This window comes from Cygnus olor, chromosome 2 (genome assembly GCF_009769625.2).
Source record: "Cygnus olor isolate bCygOlo1 chromosome 2, bCygOlo1.pri.v2, whole genome shotgun sequence".
In the NCBI taxonomy this organism is placed as follows: Eukaryota; Metazoa; Chordata; class Aves; order Anseriformes; family Anatidae; genus Cygnus; species Cygnus olor.
Window position 1 is genome coordinate 108324820 of NC_049170.1, and position 12185 is coordinate 108337004.

The window sequence follows — 12185 nt, forward strand, 5'->3', positions numbered from 1 at the left end:
TTACAATCTTCCTCAACTTCAAAACTTTACAAGTCACAGCAACACTGAGGTTTTCCCCAAAGCTATAAAAATGTAGGCAGATATTTTTCCACAAGTCTGCTCTCCAAGATGACCAAAGTGTTTGTTCAAAGCTTACAGGAAAAGCAGAAACCCCACACCCACAAAACCCACATCCATGAAAATTAAAAATTAAATAAGCAACACCTGAAAAACATCACACACTAGCTAAATATTTAAATATTAGGCAACCCAAGCCACAGGTATTATGACTCTCCCTATTTGAAGAAAAAAACAAAAAACATTGTGGTGTGCTAGAAGTGAGAAGATAAATAAGCTCACCCTGAATCCTTATGAATACCATTATACTTCCTCTCAAGAATGCAGATGTGGGGGAGCTGTTCTACAGAAAGGACTAGTTTTAGAAAAGAGATCTGAATGCTTGCATATATTTCATGTGCAATTTCACTAATCAAGTATCTCCATTTCTTGTGTTCAATTATGCTTTAAGAAGTTTGTTGACTATGTCAAATCCAATGCCTTACGAGACTAATGATTTTTTTTTTTTTATGCAAGAGAAAATTATTATGGAAACAGAAGGATCCTACCTCTGGAGAGGAAACATTGTGGTCATAAAATGATTATAAAATCAGCTATTAACTATGATATTTGTGTCTGTGCTTCAACAGAAGATTTTGTCCTTCTGGAAGAGCATTTAATCAAGGACATGTCAAGTCCCTGATCAGCTAGTAGATGATCCTTAATGAAAGACAAACTAGCATAGTACTTCATCATGAAATAATATTAAATTTACTTTCAAATACTTCCCTGACATCAACTTCGATAGAGGGAAGCTCTGCCATTGCTGTCATGTTTTCACTGTCCTAATAAGAAACTGGAAGAAAAAAATAATACTAAAGTCTTCCAGACAGTCCCTTCCAACCACTACACTGCTGTAGAACATATGTATATATTTAGACTACTTGCAATGGGATAGCAGCTGCTGAGGGGAGCTGCACTGTTACACTCCCCTGCCTTCAGTCAAGCCTCTTGAGAAGCCAAACCACTTTTTCTTTCAGAAGTCACCACAAAAATTAAGTCTCAAAGCTATGTAAAATCTCAGTATGTACATATTACAATAGTTCAGTCAGATTCAGAGAATGTACTATCTAATTCCTTCCCAAACAAGCATTTAGATGCACGCAGAACAATCAAATAGTGTTTAACATATATTAACAGAATTCATGCCCCTAGAACTTCATAAGTACTGTGGAAGTCTCTCTTATTTGATAAATGCAGCTGAGGCATAATATAACAGGTTTAGATGAGCCCGTATTTGTAATCAGCATAAGTTTTTATGTGAAAATTTGTTAAAACAGGTTACAAGCTACTATAGTGGTGGATTTTTAATGTGTTACTCTTTTTCGTCCTGATTTCCCTCCCTCCCGCCATGACAACACTGAACAAACATATTAGCTCTGCAGATTGCCACAAATGGAACGAAAACACCCAAGACAAATATGAAAGGAGTGAGTAGGCAGAAGCTTCAGCTTCCTTTACAGTGTAACGGACAGTTTTTATGTTCGTCATTACATAATATCAGAATAGTCTTGTCAACGCTACAGTTTTGTTCTATATTATTTTGCTCTTAAACCTTTATGTTTCATATGCACACATCTGCAGAATTTTCTGTAGACATCCTCACCACCTAAGAAGAATTCGAGCAGCAACAGCTACCCAGCCATCCCTACATTATTTACATGGTCACAGAGTCCTTACAGACATTGTGTGGTTGTCATCAAGCCTAGAATTAAGGACTCATGAAGCAGGAAGGTGTCAGGGAAGTTAAGGCCTTATATTAGCATCAGCCAGCATGCCATGCCATCCCACATTATGCAAGAAATATAGGGGAAGATGTGGAAAATATCACAGCAAATGTGTATCACACACATCCCCTAACATCTCCAAACATCTTTCAAAATGATTTTTCTTCCTCTAAGTAGAGCCTGAACTCCTCAGAGTCTGATGAAGGACGACATTCAAGGACATCTTGGTCCTTCAAACACTTCAGCACCTGTGTTTAAAACAAACAAAAAACATTGCTGTAGATCTTGAGTGCCAGCAACATCCCCAAGGTCTCTGAGCTTCCCCTAACTCCCCTGCAGACCCTGCAGGTGGCAACACCAAACAGTTGCCTTCCCCTGTGACAGGCTCCAGTGAGATAGGTGGTTGTGAGCCAAGTGCCGAAAACTCTGAAGTCTATACAAAAAATAAAGATCCTACCCCTGTAGTACTCAAAAGCTCTGAAATACGCTCGTAGGAACATCTGAATAAAGCTGGAAGACCACCCAACCACATCAAAATATTTCAACTGCGGACAACTATTTTAAATACTACCCCCCACACCACCATCAGCCTTTAACAGACATGCATCTGCATCCCAACAAGCACCACTGAAACAGCAAAAGTGCAAGCCCCAAAAGAAGCTCCCTCCATCCCAAGTCCCATGCCCAAACTCTGGAAACAATTGTGTTCCTAACTGGTGCCACCCTTGATCACAGGGATCCAGAAATATCCAGAAGAAAGACTGACCTGTCCCACACAGCTGTAGAAAATCTCAAACACCTCAGCCTATCCTCTGTTGCTTCTTGTTTCTTCAAGTTTAGAGGAATCAGATGTTCAATGTAGTTGACAATACATAATTAAACTCCACTGCTCTAAGCTTTAATTCATCCAGTGTGAAACAATTCCCCTTGGCACAGCAGACTGCATTGCCAGTGTTAAAATACCATACAATACAGAAATCCTAGAAGCCACGAAATGTTTTCTTCTACTCAGAAACAAAATTCCTACGCTCCAGGGAAATGTCACTGGAAACTGCTGAAACTGCTGAGTGTGTACCTTCCCTTCTCCCACCCCCACAGAAAAAAAAAATGTTTCTTGGGGCCTTACTTTTGGCCCCAAGTCCTTCCCCTTGCTACTCAATCACAGCAGAGCAGGATGAAGATACAGCACAACAGTGAGGGACAAAGATTGTAACCTATGTCATAAGAGGCTGCTTGGGCAGATTTGCCAACCTCTCATGTCCTACCCATAATCCGAATGACTGTCTGAGGCCTCAGAGCACTCCCTACATTGTTCTTCCCTACAAATCTGTCTGTTTACTGAAGAAATCTGATATCCATAAGGCAGAAGGCATCTGGAACAACCAGACCCAGGTACAGCAAGAAAGCAAGTGTCTAAATTTGTTGCTAGCTACATGCACCTAGAACATCTAACTCACCCAGCCTTGACAGAAGACAGTAGTTATAAAAGTCACTTTCCCCAATGCACGATGTATGTGTGGTCATGGGGCCTCGTTTCCCCCCACCCTCCCCAAGTAACTGCATGCTTTGCTAAGTGGAAGCCTCAAACATATGCCTGTAAAATTTACTTTAGATGCCATTTCAGTATTCATCTCTCCCATTATTAAGTAGAAGAGAAAGCAGCTGGTCAAGGAACTTGCCATAAAAACTCCTAGAAAGAGTGTTTCTTATGAAATTGTATCACCTTCTGTCATCACGCTATGCCACAGAATCTGTTCATTTTATTCCATACGAATTAAATCTAAATTAAGTGAAAGAGAAGCTGAGTTCATTGGGATTGAGTTTCTTATCCTTACCAGTTATTGCACTTTGACAAAGTATGAAACTTTGTCACAGTCGACAAAATAGTAGCAAAAGGAACTAAGAAACCAAGTTTAAATGCAATAAAAAAGTAGTCCGTACAATATGACTATCTATAGAGCTTGTTTCCACTGAAGCATATTTTATCCCATCTCATCTCACCTTTTGGTAGATGTCATACAAAGGGAGGAGGAAAGGCAAAATGGCAACAGGGAATAGAGGGCCCCAGTTAAATAACACCGCACAGAGTAGAGACTGTGAGCAAAAAACTCCATGATCCCAGGTCTGCATGTAGGCTTTCTTCATGCTCTAAACCCAACTCAGAGCATGGAATGTTTTTTATCTGTTGCCTACTTTGTGCGTAACATTAATCTGTTAATCAAGAGGGATTGATATTCTTTATATTTTAATTTACTAGCTTCATTTCCCCCATATAAAAGTGGTAAAGTCAGTCAACTTACATGTCTCTCAAAACTGATACTGTATTTGGGGACATCTCATTTGTTACTTGGACTACTAGTCACACAAGAGTAGTCGGACATTCTAAGTTTATTTAACAGAAGGCCTCTGATTTCTTACCAAGAAAATAAATTACAGGGTTTGTTCACCTACAAAGGTGAAAACAAGGAAAAATGCATAGACAAGGAAAATAGGTAGAGGTGAAAATAAGAAAAGCAGCAACTATGAACTGAACAATATTTATACTTGCTGGAAAAACATTTGAGTGATACACCCACCATTCATAGAAGCAATATGCACCTTACAAAGACACTTTTTCCTTAGTGGCTCATTACAATTCAACACATTGTCAGACCACACTGAATGGATTGTTCCAGAGTACAGATGAAAGATGAGAAAGGCTTGACTTGTATTTAGTGAATCATCATTAACATACGTGTATGTGGGTAAAGTTTCAGCCTTAAGCATGCAGTATGTGTATACTAGTGACCAGTGCCTCAATGACCACCACTATGTAGCTGAGAAGGAAAATAACCACTCCACTTCAGAGAAATGGTATTTGCTAGCTTTTAAACAATGGTGTGTAGATTGCTTTATTATCCATTGCTTAGCCACTTTAATTAGAAAAAAGCTAGATATGCAAGATAAACCATTCTCCCTTGTATAATACACACCCCCTTGTGAATTGTAATGATTACACACTGTATTAAAAGGTTTTTGTAGAAGTTTCTTTACACTGAATGAAACCATATAACAATTGTGCCATATTCCCATTTCAGCAAAACTGACACACTCATAAAAACAGTGTCCCAGTCATTGCTTTTCTCTATCAAGATCTCTGAGCAGCCATTAAACAGTGATCATCTTTGATGCTGTACTGATCTTTAATGTATAACAGAAAGAAATTCTACACCTTCTCATCTGGTTTAAATTGTGATTCCCCATGCCCCAAGTGAAGTAAAGTTTGGTTAAGGTGTAATTCATTTTGCCATGTTATTCTGCATTTTTGACTGCATCTCTGTACTCCCTAGAATGAAACAAGGGTCTTACCCAAGATTAATTTAATGTTATTTGCATAAAATAATCAGTTAGCACATGCTTGAGATTACTTTGATTTTAGTAGGCATATCATTTATGCAAACAAAACTCATTCTTTAGAAAGGTAAGATTCAATAAATTCTTCTACATGAAAAACTAAAATATCAGGATCAAAGTAATAATTAAAAAAGGATGCAGTTACACAAAATCAGTTACTCAACAGCAAGCCTTGCAGGGATGTTCTGATTTCTTTACCCCTTTCACAAGGAATGCCCCTAAGCGCTCACTAAACAGTCAGGTAGGACCTCTAAGCACACAGCCAATTTGGGAACCCCCTCCACCCCCAAGCTGATAAGCAAGATTTGTTTTATGCCCAGACACCACCTGCCACCAGCTCAGTAAGACCCAGTGCTGCTGTGTCCATCTCCAATTGGCACCAGAATTTCAGCATCCATGAAACAACTTTGCCACCACCAAGCCAGCTCCAGATGGGATGGATACCTCCTCCTTCCTCCTAAGGAGCTTCTGTCTTTATTACAAAAGCCATGCAAAGTTCAGGCATAATGCTGCCAGCTTTACACCACAGCCTATACCTGTGGATTTGAGACAGCAGTCCAGACACTGCCCTGTTACTTTATTACAGACAATTTCTCTTTGCACTTCAAATTCAGTCTTCTCAGCAGTATTTCACAAGCCAGGATACTACCCCAGGTGTTTTCTTTCCAGCTGTCAATTAAAGAGGTAATCTCTAATCAGAAATATAGTTCATCACAGCATCTTTACTTATGATGGTCTCTAGCAGTAACCAGCCATAACGATCATCTGCAATCTAAAAAGCCATTACTGAATAAATTTTTAAGTACCTCATATCCACATAGAAAATGAAATATAAATTATTTGCTCCTTAAAAAAAAATATTTTCCAAGAACACAGCAATATTTGGAAGCTTTCATCATAAGCGATTTAGTACCCAAACCCTGGAGAGAGAGAAAATACAATATCTGAACAACTAAGCTTTCACTACAAGTTTTAACATGCATACTTCCAAACTCAGCATAAACATCCAGGCCTCTTGCTGTCGTGTCCTGAGCTCATGCCTGTAGCCTTACTAATCAGCTAATTAGACAAACACAGTTTGAGTAATAAGAGTGAAAGTACTCAGGCTACCACGTTTAAGCTAGAAGTGCACATGGCAGAACACGGACAAGAGAAGGCAATTTCTCAAGTCCACTGAACAATCATCTTATTTGCTTTCACTTACCTGGAAACTAATCAAACTGCACCTACTTTGCAAGGTACACTTTAAAAAAAAAAAAAAAAGACTTTACTCTTAAAAAAAACAGTTGCTATGCTAATTGCCTGAAAGACACAGTAATGGTCACTATTTTGACATCATACTTTTATATATGTCTGTTTTGCACATACTGTACCACCATGAAGAAAGTAACTGGAAAATTACTTTAATTATGCAAAAATCAAGTGGTTATGTGAGGAAACTATACTTTTTGTATTTACACAATTTTAAGTCAGTAAGTTAAGTATTTATTTGCAAAGAGAATCCTATTAAACATGCTTTTGTTCTGTATCAGTGCATTAGAAACAGTATTTTCTATCCTTCAGTTGAAGCAATATAACAGTCTGTACCTAACAGAGTGAGCCTGAATATTTTTCAATAATGTTTAATAATCTGTAATTTACATACCTCCTTGGGAATATATTAGCCATGAATAATAAAAACAATCTTGAGTATTGGTGTATGTAAACAAAATGAACCATTGAGTTGCAACTTGGGTGGTTCTTTTGCCATGTAAACAAAAGCTTCTGCAGAGTCACACTCTTGTTGCAGCTCATCCTGCACCGAGGGACTGCAGCCCTACTCAGATAGGAAAGCTAATGCTTTTCTTCCCAGCCTCCCTACCTGTATGACTCAAAGGAGAGCCCAATAACATGAATGCATATGTATGGTGCAAGAAAATGCTGCTGGTTCAATAAGCAGCTCACATTATGCATGCCTTCTGTTAGAGCAACACCAGTCCTCCTTCCAGAGATGATATAAAAGCATCTGAGCAGGGGGATGGAAACTATGATGTAAGAGGCAGCTAGTGGAAAGACATATGGAGGTAGAGAAATAAGAAAGACATCAGCGCTTGGCAAATCTCCTCTTGCATTTCATATTCATATGCTCGCCACATTTAGACACAAGGACTGTATCTAACACTCGAACAGCAGAAGAGGGTGGGTTTCCTGTGCACCCCCTAACTCTCCAAAGGGGGGCATGCTATTGCAGACCATCCCAGTACAGAACAAGAAATCTTCCTGTGTAAATTAATAATACTGCATTGGTAATCTGCGTTTTGGATTAAAGCCAGAAATAGTGACAATACACTGGACTACTGTGAAATTTTAGCACTTCACTATTATGCAACTTTGCAAGTATGAACTGGCAACTGCTGTTCAATTCATACATTGCCTTTCTGCCCTGTGAACATATAGCAGGGGAAAATAAACAGAGTAAAAAGTGTTTGTGATTCTTGACTTGAAAGTAATTTGCTTCTCAAATTGAAGAATTGTTATTGGTTATAAATAAAATTAAGTTATCCCCGAAGCTCTTTTCTCTATTCACTGCAGATGAAGCCCATTAAGTTTCCCTTATGCTTTTTTTTTTCCTATTTCATTTTTCTTTAGGACACATTTCTACCTGCATTACTGCAGTATGCACAACAGAGAGAGTCAAGAACTACTGCTCTTATCCCACTGAGTGCACGTTGTAACATGTTTGTGTCATACTCTCCTTATTATGATGCTTGTACCCTTTTGTCTGAGGGCAAAGAAAAAAAGCTATTCCCTTCACTGACAACAAAAGTGTTAAGAACAACCTACTCCCAGTTATCATGACTAAAGCTGTTGCTTAGACTGCAAGTTTAATAAAAATAAAACATCTATATTACCTTCTTTGTTTTCCACTGTTAGCAGGATGCATTGGGGTGGGGTGGGGAATGGTCCCTCAGCGTACACAGGGAAGAAGCAACCAAAGCATCTGCAACAACTTTCTTGACATGGGTTAGTAAGGGATCTTGTGACAGGATTGGGGGGGAAGGTTACCTCCAATCACCTCCTGGCAAGTTGTCACAAAAGAAATTAAAGTTTATTACATAAATCCAGTGTGGTACTACAGAACTTTTTATTAAAGGACTTAATACAGAGTTATAGATTATAGAACACACCTAAATCAACTGTAATTTTGGACATCTCATTTCTGTATTTAGATACCCAATTTACCAATATTCAAAAGCAGCAGATGACATTGAATATAAGGCTTTTCTACTCCTTGCTCCTCAATGTTTATAAAAACATCACACTGGAACATCTCACATTATGGATATCAGTGATGATGAATTCCCAAATGAGACATCTAACAAGTGTCCCCTCATTGCAACTTACTAAGGGCAAGGTTCTGAACATGGGCTGGGGTAATCCCAAGCACAAATACATGCTGGGTGGAGAGTGGGTTGAGAGCAGCCCCGAGGAGAAGGATCTGCAGGTGATGACAAGCTCAACCTGAGCTGGCAGTGTGCGCTTGCAGCCCAGAACGCCAGCCTGTATTCTGGGCTACATCAAAAGAAGTGTGGCCAGCAGGTCGAAGGATATGGTTCTCCACCTCTGCCTTGCTCTTGTGAGGCCCCACCTGGAGCACTGCATTCACCTCTGGGACCCTCAACATAAGAAGGGCATGGACGTGTTAGAACGAGTCCAGAGGAGTGCCACAAGGATGATCAAAGTGATGGAACACCCCTCTTACTAAGGCAGGCTGAGAGCGCTCAGGTTGTTCAGCATGGAGGAGAGAAGGCTCTGGGAAGACCTGATAGCAGCCTTCCAGTACCTAAAGTGGACCTACAGGAAAGCTGGAGAGGAACTCTTTGTCAAGAAGTGTAGTGGTAGGACAAAGGGTAACAGCTTCAAACTAAAAGAGGGGATATTTAGATTAGATACTTGGAGGAAGTTCTCTGCTCTGAGGGTGATGAGGCACTGGCACAAGTTGCCCAGAGAAGCTGTGGATGCCTCATCCCTGGAAGTGCTCAAGGCCATGCTGGATGGGGCTTTGGGCAACCTGGTCTGGTGGGAGGTGTCCCTGCCCATGGCAGGGGGGCTGGAACTAGGTGAGCTGTAAGGTTCCTTCAAACCCAAACCATTCTGTGATTCTCTTACCTAAGCTGGTGTCTAATTATCAACTATAACGGGTTGAGAGCCGTCTGTTTGCTACAGTTCTAGACATAAGCATAACTAAACTATGCATCAGGAAGATATTAAAGCATATTACTGCCAATACTTGAGTAAAACAGGGACAGATTGAACAAGGATCAAAATATATCAGTGTAGTTAGTCTTCAAAGACAATTCTGAAAGATAATACATCTTATCCATGAAGGAAATCTTGCTTTGATAGAGTCCTCCCGGAGAGGATTAACAGCTTATTACATATTATGCAAGAAAAAATCATACATGCTGTGGCTCATGCAGCATGACAGAATTATTGTGGATACTTACCGCCCTAAAAGAAACACAGCCATAGCACAAACACCTTGGAAATACTTCTGTTTTCTTTGACTGAAGTTCTCAGGTGCACTCAAATGGCAGGTCAGATGAGTGGAGGCTTTTTTCATAGGTCAGCCACCTCTACCTCAACATATGATGCTACGTATATGAAGTTCAATGCACAAGAGGATAGTGGAAGTGTTGAAGAAAAGGAAATTTACAAACTAGATAATATACTCTAGGGAACAAAAAATAAGTACTTTTGAAGTGGCAAGCATGTTTCTGTAGAAATTCTAACAAGGATATTACTCAGAAGCGTTCACATGAAAAGAAAATATTACTTAATGCTACAACACCAGCAATTACTACATATTTGTAGAATACACATTCAGCATATATATACATTCATACTTTCTTTAGAGAGTGCTTTGAGTTTTGCTCAGTCACTGAAAAGAAATGACACTATATTCTTAATTAACTGCTCAAAAGAACCATAAAAATGTTACAGAAGTTAGTTTGTCTTTACTATGGATTTTTAAGAAGCAGTAATTCACCTTTCTATATGAAGAAGTAGAGAGAGACCACATAAAGCTATAAACACTATTAATTGCAGAGTGAGGTATAATGTCATTAGAAGTTATGGAAACTGTCCCATCTTCTTTATTCCTTTTGTTTCTGACAATCAAGTTTAAGAGAAAGGGTAATTGAACCTTTCCATCAAAATCCTGGAGTGGATTAAGCCTTTGCTAAGAAAGAACTAACATTGATTACTTCTAAGAACTACAGTTATAGAGCTGCTTTAGAAGCATGGAATAATCCCAAAACCTCAGAAGTCAAGCTCTGAATGAACAAGGAACTGCATCACCAGAATAGAGGAGACAAAAGCATATGATCAGTAGCTTCAGAAGCAATTCAAATAGATCAAGACATCAACTGTACTCGATCTATTTAAATTCATGAGAACATATTTAGAAAAACGGAAGAGAGCTGCAGGAATATAAATCTGTTTGAATTAAGTCTTACAGAAAACTTATCTTTTTAGAGTCTGTTCAACATCTCAGTCTGACACCATTATGTGCAACATCAGTATGAGAAATACAGAAACTACAAACCTAAAAAGGTTAGGATGAAGGAGCCCTCCTCCTATGAGGAAGCCCTAAAAAATATCATGGGTTGGGAGATTGTCCTTTTCCAGAACTGAGAACATGGCAACAGGAGTTTTAAGTTACAGATTGTATGCATATACACACACACTGTTTGGATGCATATGTATACACATAACATTTATATAACCTAAACATTAATTTTACTCATACAGGCTGTTGATATGTATCTACAGTATAAACTGGTTCATTTATACTGCGGAGGTCCTTTACATCCCATATTCATGTTTCTTTCATAAATAAAAAGATCGCAAAAGAAGTTAAAGACACCCTTGCAGAGACCAGCAAACACTTATTCCTGTTAGCAGTCTGCAGAGGTCCCACCACTCCACTCTGCAGGACCAGATCAGAACAAGCAACTTTAGAACATTTCACAACTCTTCACATCCCCTTTTTGGCTTCCCAGATTAAATCATCTCCCAGGACCATGCTCTTACTTAAAGAGTCATTAAACCTAAGGAAAATCACAACGGACTTACTGCACAGTCAAGTGAGAAAGAGGCAGATTGGATGAAAGACTTATTCCATAGTTACCTATGGAGACATTATCTAGTTATAGTTAGGAGTTACCTAAGGAGACATATCCAGAAAGGCTCTTGGGGGCAGCAAGGCAGAACAAACAGCTAGAGATCAGTGAGGAACAAAGGCAAAGAGATCTCATTATATCTTACCCAAACAGCACTCCTCCATCCAGCAGCAATACTGTTAACCCACAAGACTTCACTCTGGAGGTGATGAAATGCTGTCACAGCTACAAGCTACCTTCGCCTGAGACATGCTATAAAGCACTCTGGGGGCAAGGTAGACCTGCATTACCAGTACTCATTACACTTCTTGGGCAAAGAAGACAGGAGATTTACACTTCAAAGCTACTGATCTGGCATTTCTCCAATAAATACCAAGTTCAACTTGAAGTTGTTATCAAGATCAGATGTTAACCCTGAAGAACAACCTTAAAGCTGAGAAAAGCTTTTTCTTTTTTCCCCCCTCCTATGGGGGGTATCATGAGAGCAAACGCTAAAGCATAAACAAAAATAACACACACAAGTTACAAACAAGGAGGCTTTTACCATTAACTATTCCCAGTGAAGGTTGTATATTAATTCTATAGCCAGTTAGTGATAACCTTAGATTTAGGTTATAATTCAAGCTTCCAGTCTTTGAAGGCCTGTTAAAGACAATGTCAAGATAACCCAGCATATTAAATAGCACTATCTTGGACAGTCAAGTTTCTAGAAATGCTCATTAACCTGTAACTTTGTGTTTAAAGACAATTTACTACAAGAACAGACATTAACAAAAGAGAAGAACAATATTTTCTATGATCATCT